The 13,599-nt window shown below is 45.4% G+C and overlaps 1 pseudogene; it reads left to right on the top strand.

Moving 5' to 3' along the window:
* The first annotated feature begins 2,754 nt into the window (after window positions 1–2,754).
* On the top strand, window positions 2,755–3,616 carry LOC125128447 (cytochrome c oxidase subunit 7C, mitochondrial-like; annotated as a pseudogene).
* Window positions 3,617–13,599: the final 9,983 nt, after the last annotated feature.

Raw genomic sequence — 13,599 nt, 5'->3', positions numbered from 1 at the left:
TTGAGGGTGAGCTGGACTTGTGACTTGCTTCTAATCAATGGAATGTGGCAAGAATGCTTCTAACCAAGGAATGTGTCCATGGAGTGCCAGGCTTGACAAACTCTCCCTCCATTGCTGTCTTTGACAAGCAGGTTGCCATGAGTCCTACAGCATGAGGAAATGAATTCTAACAACAACCTCTGAGAGCTCAGAAACAGCTCCTTCCCCAGTGAAGTTGTCGCTAAGAATCCAGTCCTAGCAAACAATTTTTTTTTCTCTTTTTAGGGCCACACCTGGGGCATATGAAGTTCCCAGGCTAGGAGTCAAATTGGAGCTGCAGCTGCCAGCCTGCACCACAGCCACAGCAACACCAGATCCCAACCGCATCTGTGACCTACACTGCAGCTTGTGGCAATGCCAGATCCCCAACCTACAGAGAGAGGCCAGGGATCAATCCCTGCATCTGATTGGATAATAGTCAGATACTTAACCCACTGAGCCACAACAGGAACTCCAAGACAATTGGTTCTCTAGACCATTTCAAAAACTCTAGCTTGCTACCCAACTTATGTTTGGTGTGCATTATATCTTGTCCCCAGCAGTTCCTGCATCCCTTGTAGAAACCAGTTCATTCATTTCTTCAACATGCTTACTAAATACATGAGCATTTAATTCAATGTCAGGTGAGGGGTTTAGAATCACGATCCTGGGGAGTTCCCATTGTGGCTCAGGGGAAATGAATCCAACTAGTATCCATGAGGATACAGGTTCAATCCCTGGCCTCACTCAGTGGGTTAAGGACCCAGCATTGCTGTGAGCTGTGGTGTAGGTCATAGATGCAGCTCAGATCTTTCATTGCTGTGGCTGTGGTGTCGGCTGGCAGCTATAGCTCTGATTCGAACCCTAGCCTGGGAACCTCTATGTGCTGCAGGTGTGGCTGTAAAAAGCAAAAAAATAAATAAAAAATATAAAAATCATGAATCTGACACACAGGACCCCTGACTTCATGGAGCTTGCAATGAAGCTTTTGTTGCTTTCCCTGGAAACACATCAGAATCACTTGGGGAATTTTCAAAACTACCAAAGCCCAGGCCCTATCCCTGTTTAATTAACTAGAAATCTTCTGAGAGCTGTGGCCCAAGCATCCATGTTTCTGTTTTTGTTTTTTTGAATTTTTGTTATTAAAGTATAGTTGATTTACAATGTCCTACCAATTTCTGCTATACAGTAAAGTGACCTGGTCATACTTATATATACACTTTCCCTTTCTTATATTACCTTCCATCATGGTCAATCCCAAGAGACTGGATATAGTTCCCTGTGCTGTACAGTAGGACCTCATTGCTTATCCATTCTAAGTACTAGTTTTCTTCTACTAACTGCAAACTCCCCGCCCATCCCACTCCCTCCCCATCCCCCCTGGCAACCACAAGTCTATGTCTGTGAGTTTGTTTCTGTCTTGTAGATAGGTTCATTTGCCAAGTATCAGTGTTTTAAAAGCAGCCATGGTGATGCTATGTGCAGCCCAGGATCAAGAAACAGACAAAAAGAAAATTACAAGATGGTAGGATGGGTGAAGCAAAGGTCCATGGCCACCCACAACTAAGCCCGTGCTTCCGGGGAGGGCCTCTCAGTGGAATGTTATCTTAACAGAGACCTACAATTTGAGTAGGAGTTAGAGGGTGAACAGCATTCCAAAGAGAGGGAACAGTGCAGGCAAAGGCCTTGAGGCATGAGCGAGAGTTGGCCGTCTCATGGAATTCAGCCTGATGGACACACTGACCCACGTTGTGACAGGGAGACAGGGCGGTGGCGGGAGTCAGCAGGTGAAGTGCCTGCACTGGGTGGGTTAATCGGCTCCCACCCGCAAGGCACTGCTGAGCACCCAAGCATCCCAAGCAGAAGAGCTGCACAAACAAATGTCCCCTTTAGAACCATCACGCGGACTGCAGGGGAGGGGAGGTTGGAGGAAGTGAGAGTGGAAGTGGTGAGACCAGTAAGGAGAGACGGTGGGGCCCCAGGGCCAGGCTCAGGCAGGCGATGAAGAAAAGTGAAGTGACATCAAGGATGTGAAACCTACCAAGAGGAAGAACAAGAAACTTCCCTGGGGACTTCCCTGGTGGCCTAGGGGTTTAAGGATCCAGTGTTGTCACTGCTGTGGCACAGGTTTGATCCCTGGCCCCTGTGCTATGGATGAAAAAGGAACAAAAGAAACTTCCCTGGAGGAATTCCCGTTGTAGCTCAGCAGGTTAAGAACCTAACTAGTATCCATGAGATGCGGGTTGGATCCCTGGCCTAGCTCAGTGGGTTAAGGATCTGGTAGGGCCTCGAGCTGCTGTGTAGGTCGAAGATATGCCCCAGGTTGCTGTGGATTCAATCCCTAGCCTGGGAACTTCCATATGCTGAAGGTGTGGACTTAAAAAAGTAAAAAAAAAAAATTGAAACTTCCCTGTAATCAGTGCCTAGAAAAAGCCTCCATACCACACCCTTTGGCCTCTACTCAGCAGCCACCAGACACCCCAATTCAAATGTGCTTTGATGGAGTTCCCGTTGCAGCTCAGTGGGTTAAGAACCCATATCCATGAAGATGCAGATTGGATCCCTGGCCTCCATCAGTGGCTTAAGGATCCGGTGTTGCTGTGGCTGTGGTGTAGGCAGGCAGCAATAGCTCTGATTCTACCCCTCAGCTGGGAACTTCCACATGCTGTGGGTGTGGCCCAAAAAAAAAAAAAAAAGGAAAGAAAGAAAAGAAAAAACGAAAAAAAAGGTACTTGGATGGTCCTTCTTGAAGCAAGAGCAGTAGGGGAAGAGGAGAGCCTGTCTTTCATCTCCATGGTAAGAATCAGCCACTTACTCTAGATCCCACCCAAACTCCTTTACCCTGGCCTCCCCCTGAGGTATCTTGAACCCTCCCTGGCCTTTCCAGCCCCCTACCCCCCACCCCCCGACGCTAGTCTTCCCCACCCTTTCAAAACTGTGAAAAAGCCAGACAGACCTGCAGTTGCATCTCCTCTCTGCCACTTATTATCCCTGTGTCCTTCAGCGAATCAAGTCATCTCATGTAACCTCAGTAAACTTTAGCTTCTTCATCTGCAAAATGGGACTAATAATGCTTGTCTTGTAAAGATGTAAAGAGCAGGACTACTGTAACACCGGAGGAGCCAAGCAAATTAGATCAAACTGAAAATAGATGGCAGCCATCATATAGAAAAGCTCATGACTTTTTTTCATTTTTTAAAGTTTTATTGGAACTTTGGTCTCTGCGCCTTTTGCAGAGCTTCCAACAGTGCTAGGTTAGGACAGAGTATCTAGAGGTTCCCAACCTCTGTGGTCTGTAGGCATCACTATGAGAAGGGTTGAGGGAAGAATTTGCCATTTTCAGTGGAAAACCAGTGGTTTATTATTATAAAATAATATTATAAAATAATTATTATTATTTTAAACTTATTATTATAAGTTCAGGATGACTCTGAACTTTGGATCTGGATTTGCTGCACCTTTCTTTATAGTAAGACACCAATTGCTTAAAAAATAATCCAGGAGACAGATATGAAGAGTAGCAGATATGAAGAGGTGCAGTCGCTGAAAAAAGGATCAAATTCTTGAACTCAACATACTAGATATGTTTGTAAATAAAATTATGACACAAATCCCTAAAAAAATAAAGTTTTATTGGAGTATAGCTGATTTACAATGTTGTATTAATTTCTGCTGCACCACAAAGTGATTCTGTTAGACATATTCACACACCCATTCTTTTTCAGATTCTTTTCCCATATGGGTTATCACCAGTAAAAGCTCATAACTTAAAAAAAAAGGCAAGAGAGAAAAAAAGACATAAGCCAGTTAGAAAATCTGCAAAGATCATAAAGAGACTAAAGAAAGAGAAGAAGGGAGGGGGGAGGGGGGAACATGGGGGGAGAAAAGAAAGAGAAAGAAAAACACAGTCGTAGTTAAAGAGGAAGCACGGCCTCCACTAACCAATCAAATAAAAGCAAATCACTTTTGGGTGAAGGATGGTGGTGATGGTTGCACCTCAGTAAGAACAGACTTAGCTTCACAGAAGCCTGCACTCAAAAATGATTAAAATGGTCGATTTTGTTATGTATATTTTACCACAATTTGAAAGATAACATAAAATGTTCCCTCAGTAAAGCAAAATAAAACTAAACACATTTTTTCACTTAAATTGGCAAAAGTGAAAGCGTGGCAATATTCAGCAGGAATGTAAAGCCTTTGTGTAAGGCAGTTCGGCACCATTTCAAATGTGCATGCACTTTGACCTAGAAATTCCACTGTAGGAATCTGTCCTAAGGAAATATTGACACATATGTGCAAGCGCGCGCACGTGCACACACACACACACACACACACACACACACATGCGTGAGCGCGCACTGTAGTTTGGGAATCATCAGGCTGGGCTGGCTGAAACATTAGAAGGATGGAAAATCTCAAAACAATCCTTGTCATGAAAAGTTATATGACCTTCTGAACAAATGAGGAAGATCTTTATGTTCCAGAATGAAATGACACTCACCAAACTGGTGACTTCTGGGAAGGGAGTTCTATTTTTACTCTCCGTGCTTCTGTATTGTTGACTTTTTTTTTTTATACCAAGTACGTATTTATAATTTTTTTTTTTCTTTTTAGGGCTGCACTGCGGGATATGGAAGTTCCCAGGCTAGGGGTCGAATTAGAGCTACAACTGCCAGCTTAGACCACAGCCACAGCTACTCAGGATCCCAGCCATGTCTGCAACCTACACCACAACACACAGCAACACTGGATCCCCAACCCACTGAGCGATGCCAGGGATCGAACCCACATCCTCATGGATACTAGTCAGATCTGTTTCCTCTGCACCACAACAGGAACTCTCCTATTTATAATTTATTTAATTTTAATGATTTTTTTTTTTTTTTTACTGTGTCCACAACATGCGAGAGTTCCCGAGTCAGGGACGGAACTTGAGCCACAACAGTGACAATATTGGATCCTTAACCCACTGGGCCACAAGGGAACTCCATTTTTTTTTTTTTTTTTGGACTAAATGCTTTTGAGAGCTCACTCTGTGGCTTGTCCAGTTGCGAGCGTGCCTCGCACATCAAAACCTAACAATCTCCCCACTCTTCCTGACAGCTATAGCACCCTCCGCCTCACGACGTGCCAGTAGTTTCTCACCATCACAAGTAACCAACCATGTGGAGGAGAGTGCAGGGAAGAAAGTCAGTGTGAGGAATCCCTGGGGATTATTATTTTTGTAACGCTGACTTGTTTGTTAGGCCCCAACTGGCTGGTCCCTTCCAAGAGATGCAACATGCTGGCAGCACCCCCAGCCACCATCTCTCTGCTGTATCTGCCATGACCCCCATCTGGCCCCCGGAAGTCCCTCAGCCTTCGACTGCTGCCCTGGCATCTGGCAACTGATACTTTTATATCTAAGCTGCGGGGGAGGCTTTTTGTCCCTGCTTCTTCCATTTCTTGCCAAAGGTCTGTTGTTTCCCAGAATTGCAGGGTTTTTGGCCACCTGAATGACGATCAATATGGGGCCCAGCCTCACAGACTAACACTAGTAAACTTAGGGAGGAAGAATCTTTGCCCGGGTCCCCTCTCACCATAAGGCCATAAGTCATCCTTTCTAGGGCCTCAGAGATCTGCTTTCCGTCTTCCTAAGATGGAACTTCTTCGTGGCCCAGAATTTCAGTCCCAGGGTCAGCTTCTCTCCCAGTGTGTAAGGACATGCTTAGGCCCAGGACAGATGCACATCTACAGAGAAAAATATGTTTTACAGTCTCCCAGAAGTAGAGCAGCAATAAGATTATTTTCTCCAGTTGGTCCTATACATCCAGATACAACTTTTAAAAATACATTCTGGGGGAGTTCCCTTTGAGGCTCAGGGGTTAATGAACTCGTCTAGGATCCGGGAGGATGCGGGTTCAATCCCTGGCTTCCCTCAGTGGGTTAAGGATCCAGTGTTGCCATGAGCTGTGGTGTAGGTCACAGATGGGGCTCAGATCTGGCATGGCTGTAGCTGTGGCATAGGCCAGCGGCTATAGCCCCAATTCAACCCCTAGCCTTGGAATCTCCATGTGCCGCACATGTGGCCCTAAAAAGTCAAAAACAAACAAACAAACAAAACAAACATTCTGGGCTTCATACTTGCTATTTCTCCATAAAAAAACTGCATGGAGATGCCCATCTCTCAGTGTTCCTGTCTGTCCTAACTATCCTGCCCTTGTTCAGGGAAGCAGAGCACAACATAGGGAGGTCAAGATACTTGCCCAAGGTCACTGCCTCTTAGGTGTTAGATTCAAATTCACATACTCTAGGAGTTCCCTGGTGGCTCAGTGGTTAAGGACCCAGTGTTTTGTTTTCTCTGCTGTGGTTCAAGTTGCTGCTGTGGCATATATTTGATCCCTCACCTGGGAACTTCTGCTTGCTGTGGGCACCAAAAAACAAAGCAAAATAAAACTCACATACCGTAACTTCAAAATCCAAACTCTTACCTGCTTCTCTATACCACCTCCTCTAAATACCAACTCACGTTTTCTTTTTTAATTAATTAATTTATTTATTTATTTTATTTTTCTTTTTTTTTTGTCTTTTTGCCTTTTCTTGAGCCGCTTCTGCGGCATATGGAGGTTCCAAGGCTAGGGGTCTAATCGGAGCTGTAGCCACCAGCCTACGCCAGAGCTACAGCAACACGGGATCTGAGCCACATCTGTGACCCACACCACAGATCCTTAACGCATTGAGCAAGGCCAGGGATCGAACCCGCAACCTCATGGTTCCTAGTCAGATTCGTTAACCACTGCGCCACGATGGGAACTCCCCAACTCACATTTTCTTTAAGGCGATATATTGATTTTTTTTTTGAACACACACAAAAGAAGAGGGAAGAGTACATGAACTTGTGTATATGCATCACCCAGCTTTTGAAAGACCAGATTAACATCTCCACATAACACCTTGGGAACCACTGACCTAGGTCAAGGTGAATAATTCCTCCAGGACTTGGTCAGAAGCACAGGGTGAGGATGATCCAGGCGGTGCCCAGGAGAGCATAAGCTGGGGGACAGGGGGGCGCAGCATGAAAACCGAGTTCCAGCTGGCTGTCCAACTCCAGCCCTAAGACATTCTTACCCTAAATCCCGGGAGATGGACACTGTGAGGCACTGTCCAGATTCTCCTTCAAGGGAGCTCTTGATGCCCCAGATGGCTGGGTCCCTGTCAGCAGACAGAGGCCAGGTCCTTCAGTCTTGCTTCAGCATCTCTAATGGCAGTCTTGCCCATCTTGAGACAAATCCAGCCTCAAGAGGCCCCCAGGGTGCCAGGGGGGACGGAGGCTGTCACAGCTTGACTTTCCCTCTGCCCTATCTCTCTTCCTCCCCTTTAATAGGAGGTAATCCTAGGGCATTTCTTAATAAACATCCTACACATGAAGGCACTTCTGAGTCTGCTTCCCTGGAAACCCAACATGCAAAACCACACTTCTCTAAAGAGCATTATTATTTTTGCTTTCTTTTTAAGGCTGCACCAGCGGCATATGGAAGTTTCCAGGCTAGAGGTCCAATAAGAGCTGCAGCTGCCGACCTACACCACAGCCACAGCAACACCAGATCTGAGCCGTATCTGCAACCTACACCGCAGCTCACAGAAACACCGGATTCTTAACCCACCGAGCAAGGCCAGGGATCCAACCCCCATTCTCGTGGATATTAGTCTTAAACTGCTGAGCCACAATGGGAATTCCTAAAGAGCATTATTAATAGTCACTCAGATATTCACTGTACTGGGGCTGTGATGACTATGACACCCCATTCACAGAAAACATACAGACATCAGGACAAGAGAAAGACACAAAGCAAATGGGAAAGACTTTACATTGCATGTGTTCAGGGAATCTGCGACCCATATTTGGAGGGGAAATGCAGCTAGCTTGGTCTCTCCGAGGGTGCTTGGAGGCCCAGCCACCCATGGGGAGTGAGTGGATGAGCCAGTTAAAGGTAACTTAGTCTCTTCCTGCTCAAAACAGTCTCTTTGGGCTTCATTCAACTTCTCCTCCAACCCCCACCCCAACCCTGGGGAGAAACTCAATTGTCACTGAAGCATCTGGGGCTGGTGTAACTCAGAGCCTGTTTTCCTGGCTGACCTCCCTGACTTCGAAGATTACCAGAGATCTGACAGCCTTTTTTCTTAGATCTCTGGCTTGGGCATCCTTGCCTGGGGCTCTCTTCACAAGGCCAGTTCACCCCCGCTGTGGTGACATCTTCACCTCAGTAAACTTTTCTGCCAATCCCTCCGGGAGCTTCCACCTTTCTCCCTGAGGCCCTGAGGGGTTCTTTGACCTCTTACACTCCTTGAGCAGGACATGCAGGCCATAGGGAGTTAGGAGCTTTCTAAGGCCAGGCTGCCTGATTTTTCAGCAACGGCTTTTTTGATGTGTCACCTTGACCAGGCTGTAGTCCTGGATATTTTATATTACACACACACACACACACACACACACACACACACACACACACACACACACAGAAGTCAGGTGGCATGATAAATGTTAGGAAAAATAGTCAAGCTAGACAAGGTTCTGGATACACAGGGAGAGACATTCAGCACAAAGCTTAACACGTAGCTTTAGTTATTTCTATTAATGTCACTATGTCACCCAAACCAGCTGGAGACCTCTCTCTGTCACCCACTACATCACATCCACCATGGCTAATTTTCCGCAGTGATTAACTCTCAAATTCTTCAGTTCTGTAGCCCCACCTCCACTCTGGGAGTCAGACCCTCATTACCTCTTATCCAGACCGCCCCTTCTATCCCTCTTTGCCTCTTTCCTTGTTCCTCTCTGCCTTATTTCTGTTGAGATTTATACCAACGTAGCTTCACATCCCAGCTCTGCCACTTGGGACCATGAGACCTTGGGCAGATTCCTCCAGTTCTAGCTTAGCTTGGGCTGCCATAAGGAAACGCCATAGACTGGGTGGGTTAAACAACAGACATTTACCTCTCACAGTTCTGGAGGCTGGGAAATCCAGAATCAAGATGCCAGCCGTTACAGCTCTTTTTTTTAATTTTTTATTAGGGTATAGTTGATTTAATGTTGAGTCCATCTCCACTGCATAGCATAGTGACCCAGCCATACATATATACATATATATTCATTCATATGTGTATATTCATTCATATATATGTTTTCACATCTATACATTCTTTTCCTCATATTATCTTCCATTATGATCTATCCCCAGAGCCTGGATAAAGTTCCCTGTGCTACACAGGAGGATCTCATTGCTTATCTATTCTAAGTGTGATAGTTTGCATCTACCAAGACCAAACTCCCTGTCCATCCTACTTCTTCCCTCCTACCCTTTGGCAACTATAAGTGTGTTCTCTATGTCCATGAACCTGTTTCTGTTTTGTAGCTAGGTTCGTTTGCGCCATATTAGATTCCACATATAAGTGATATCAGATGCTATTTGTCTTTCTCTTTCTGACTTACTTCACTTACTATGAGAATCTCTAGCTGTATCCATGTTGCTGCAAGTGGCATTTTTTTGCTCTTTTTTAATGTTTCAGCTCTTGGAGGGCCCTCTTCCTGGAGCCTCTCACGGGTGCCCGCATGGCCTTTCCTCGTGCACATGGGGAGAGAAAGAGAAAGCTCTCACATCTCTTCCTCTTCTTGTAAGAGCACTAATCCCATTGTGAGAGATCAATCCTCACGGCCTCATCGAAACCTAATTACATCCCGATAGCTCCCCGCCTCCTGATACCAATGCATTTGGAGTTAGGGCTTCAACTTATGTATTTGGGTGAGTGGGAACACAAACTTCAGTCCATAACAAGTTCCCTAGGCCTCTGTTTCCTCGTTAGTAAAATGACCATAGTACTACTCCCTCCCAGGGCTATCACAAGAGCTCAAAGACCCAGTAGTAATTGTTGAGATTATTATTATTGGCATAGCACCGAGCCAGCCACATAGAAAAGGTCATGTAAGTACCAGCTATTATTATTAGTGGTTTTGCACAGCTCAGATGTCCAAACTCATGTGGATCAGCCCATGTTACCCCTGAATCTGGTGTAGACTTATCCTCTCATACCCTTCACATGTCATCACATCTATTTTTTTTGTGTGTCTGTTTCCCATCTCAAAGTTAAAGGTCATGAAGTCTTGGAAAATCCTGCCCCTTGTCTGCTGCCCAGCACCTGATGGGCACCAGGAAATGCTTGTTGAATAAATACATGAACAAATGAAAGAATGAGCTATGGCAAGTGAGATTTGGGTTCCCAGGGGAGGGCTCCCTGGTTTACTCAGCTGGTTACCGGATGTATTAGCCTGTGCTTTGGGGACAAAAATTCATATGTTTGCCTCGGTTCACAGAGAGCCAGTTCCTGTCCTGGACCACACTTGGCACCTGTACTGACATGTGATTTAAATGTTGATGTCCCCAAATTCATGCACCGAAGCCCTAATTCCCAGAACCTCAAAATATAACTATACTTTGATATAAGACCTTAAGAGAGATGAATAGACCGAAATGAGCCTGTTAGGGTGGGGTTCAAATCTGTCTGACTGGTGTCATTATAAGAATAGGGAGTATATGGAGTTCCCGTTGTGGCTCAGCGGTTCATGAACCCCACTAGTAACCATGAGGTTTTGGGTTTGATCCCTGGCCTTGCTCAGTGGGTTAAGGATCCAGCATTGCGGCAAGCTGTGGTACAGGTTGCAGACATGGCTGGGATCCCACGTTGCTGTGGGTGGCTATGGCATAGGCCAGCGGCTGCAGCTCCGATTAGACCCCTGGCCTGGGAACTTCCATATGCTGCGGGCAAAAAAAAAAAAAAAGACATACACACATGCACACACAAAAGAAGAGGGAATATGGATTCACTGAAAGATGTCAGGGACATGCGTCCACAGAGGATGACCACGTGAGGACATAGTGAGAAGGTCGCCATCTCCAAGCCAAGGAGGGAGGCCTCAGAGGAAGCCAAATCTACCTAAACCTTGATTTGAGATAACTAGCCTCCACAACTGTGAAAAAATCATTTTTGGAGTTTCCATTGTGGCTCAGCAGGTTAAGGAATTGGTGTTGCCTCAAGCTGCGATGTAGGTCACAGATGCGGCTCAGATCCAGTGTTGCCATGGCTGTGCCATAGGCCTGCTGCTTCAGCTCTGATTCAACCCCTAGCCCAGGATCTTCCACATGCTGCAGGTGCAACCTTAAAAAATACAATGAAACAATAATAATAATTGTCCTTGTGTAAGCCAGTCTGCAGTATACTGCTATGGAGATATAAGTGGTGATACAGTGGGAGCATCCCAGTCCCTGCCTTCCTGCACCCCCCGCTGACTTCCCATATCTGGAAGCCCCCTCTAAGTCCTTGGCTAACATTTGCCAATCAATTCCAGATAGCATCTGATCTTAATTTCAGGATGCTGACATTTTCTTCTACCCTTTATTGCTATGTCCAAAATGACGTGTCCAGACACCTCTTTTGAAGGATTCATATTCAGCTTAGGACCATTTATTGGGGAGCACGCAATGATGAAAAGAGAACAATACTGAGACAAGTTCAGACAATACTCCAGAGAAGTCATTAGCATAATGCAGGAAACTGTAAAAATGAACCAAAGTAGTTGAACTGCTCCCCTTCACATGATATCTCACCTACAAGATTCTTTCAGATAATGAGATCCTGCTGTATAGCACAGAGAACTATATCTAATCCCATGTGATGGAACACGATGGAGGATAATGTGAGAAAAAGAATGTATATATATGTATAACTGGGTCACTTTGCTATACAGAAGAAATTGAGAGAACATTGTAAATCAACTATAATAAAAATTTTTTAATAAAAAGAAAATTCTTTCAGATACTTGATCTCACTGCTGCTCATGGCAGGTCAACTTCTATCTTCATTTCTTTGATGAGGGCAACTGAAGCTCAGAGAAGCGAAGTGACTGTCCAGGGGTCCAGGGCTGGTAGGTAACGAATGGTACCAGCATGTGGACCAGGTCTCCTGACCCGATGTGGTGTCCAAGGTGCTTCATAAGTATGTCTAGACCTTCATTAGAAGCAGGCAGAGGAGGAGGAGTTCCTGTTGTGGCTCAGTGGCTAATGAACCTGACTAGTATCCATGAGGACTAGGGTTCAATCCCTGGCCTCGCTCAATGGGTTAAGGATCTGGCATTGCCATGAGCTGTGGTGTAGGTCGCAGATGCGGCTGAATCCAGTGTTGCTGTGGCTGTGGTGTAGGCCAGAGGCTATAGCTCCAATTCCACCCCTAATCTGGGAACTTCCATATGCCACAGGTAAGGTCCTTAAAAAAAAAAAAAAAAGCCAAAAGAAAAGAAAAGAAAGGCCACCTTCCAGTCACAGAAAGCCACATACCAAGCCAACCCCAAGCCCCAAATATGAGCAGAAGAGGCTTCTCAAGCTGCAGGGTCTGATAAAAGGCAGCAAATTCTTCCAGACTCCCACAAAGTTTCCCCCATCCTTCAGGGTCTCAGGCATTCCCTAGAGAGTCTGCCCCACCAGTAACAATAAAACCAAACACTTAAAAAAAAAGAAAAGTGGGGAGCTCCCATCATGGCTCAGCAGTTAATAAACCCAACTAGTATCCATAAGGATGTGGGTTAGATCCTTGGCCTCACTCAGTGGGCTAAGGATCTGGTGTTGCTGTGAGCTGTGGTGTGGATCGCAGACTTGGCTCAGATCTGATGTGGCTGTGGGAACCTCCACATGCTGCAGGTATGGCCCTAAAAAGACAAAATGACAAAAAAAAAAAAAAAAGGGGGAGGATGTACAGAGTTCCCATTGTAGGGCAGCAGGTTAAGGATCCAGTGTTACTGCAACTGTGGTGTAGGTCACAGCTGTGACTGGGATTTGGTCCCTGGCCTGGGAACTTCCAGATGCCACAGGTACAAAATAGAAGAGAGGGGGTTTGTCTGAAAGCACAATATTTACTACATTCCTTTCTGGAGGTGCAATGGTAGTAAGTCAAACTTTTTTTTCTGCTTGTCTGTTATAAATTATTACTCCCTTCCCAGTAAGCTTGTAGTTGGCTTTTTCAAAGACTTCATTGGGAGGAAGCTTAGAAATTTGGCTCCACGCCAAAGAGTAACACATGGCATAAAAGAGACAGAAAAGAATCTGAATGTTCAAATGAGCGAATTAACTCAAAAGAAAATAGAAACTGCATATTCTTTAAGGAAGAGGATTTAAAAATATAGTGTGCAGAAGGGGCCAGTTTTCTGGAAAGTATGCAAATGAAAAAGATGTTAGAAATGAATGAAATTTGGTGAAAACTACAAATGTGATTCCAAAAAAAAAAAAAAACAAAGAGAAATTATCTGACACAGACACTTGCGCTGGTTGTGTTTGTTTGCTTTAATTCACTTGCAGCACTGTTTGTAGGGGTGGCTTCCGCAGGCCCAGGCAAAGTTTGCAGGTACTTTAGAGGAAGCCCGTCCGTTTGCCGGCGACTTGCAAACTCAGAGCACAGGTTTCCTCTGCTCTGCGTCCCGGAAGCAAAGGGTAACAGCCTGGGAGGTTTGCAGGCTGTGTCGCTGACGGTACCCAAGGTGATACATGTCTGTGTTTATGG

This window comes from Phacochoerus africanus, chromosome 5 (assembly GCF_016906955.1).
Source record: "Phacochoerus africanus isolate WHEZ1 chromosome 5, ROS_Pafr_v1, whole genome shotgun sequence".
In the NCBI taxonomy this organism is placed as follows: Eukaryota; Metazoa; Chordata; class Mammalia; order Artiodactyla; family Suidae; genus Phacochoerus; species Phacochoerus africanus.
Note: the sequence above shows the minus strand (reverse complement) of the source record. Positions and strands in the feature narration are given on the sequence as shown.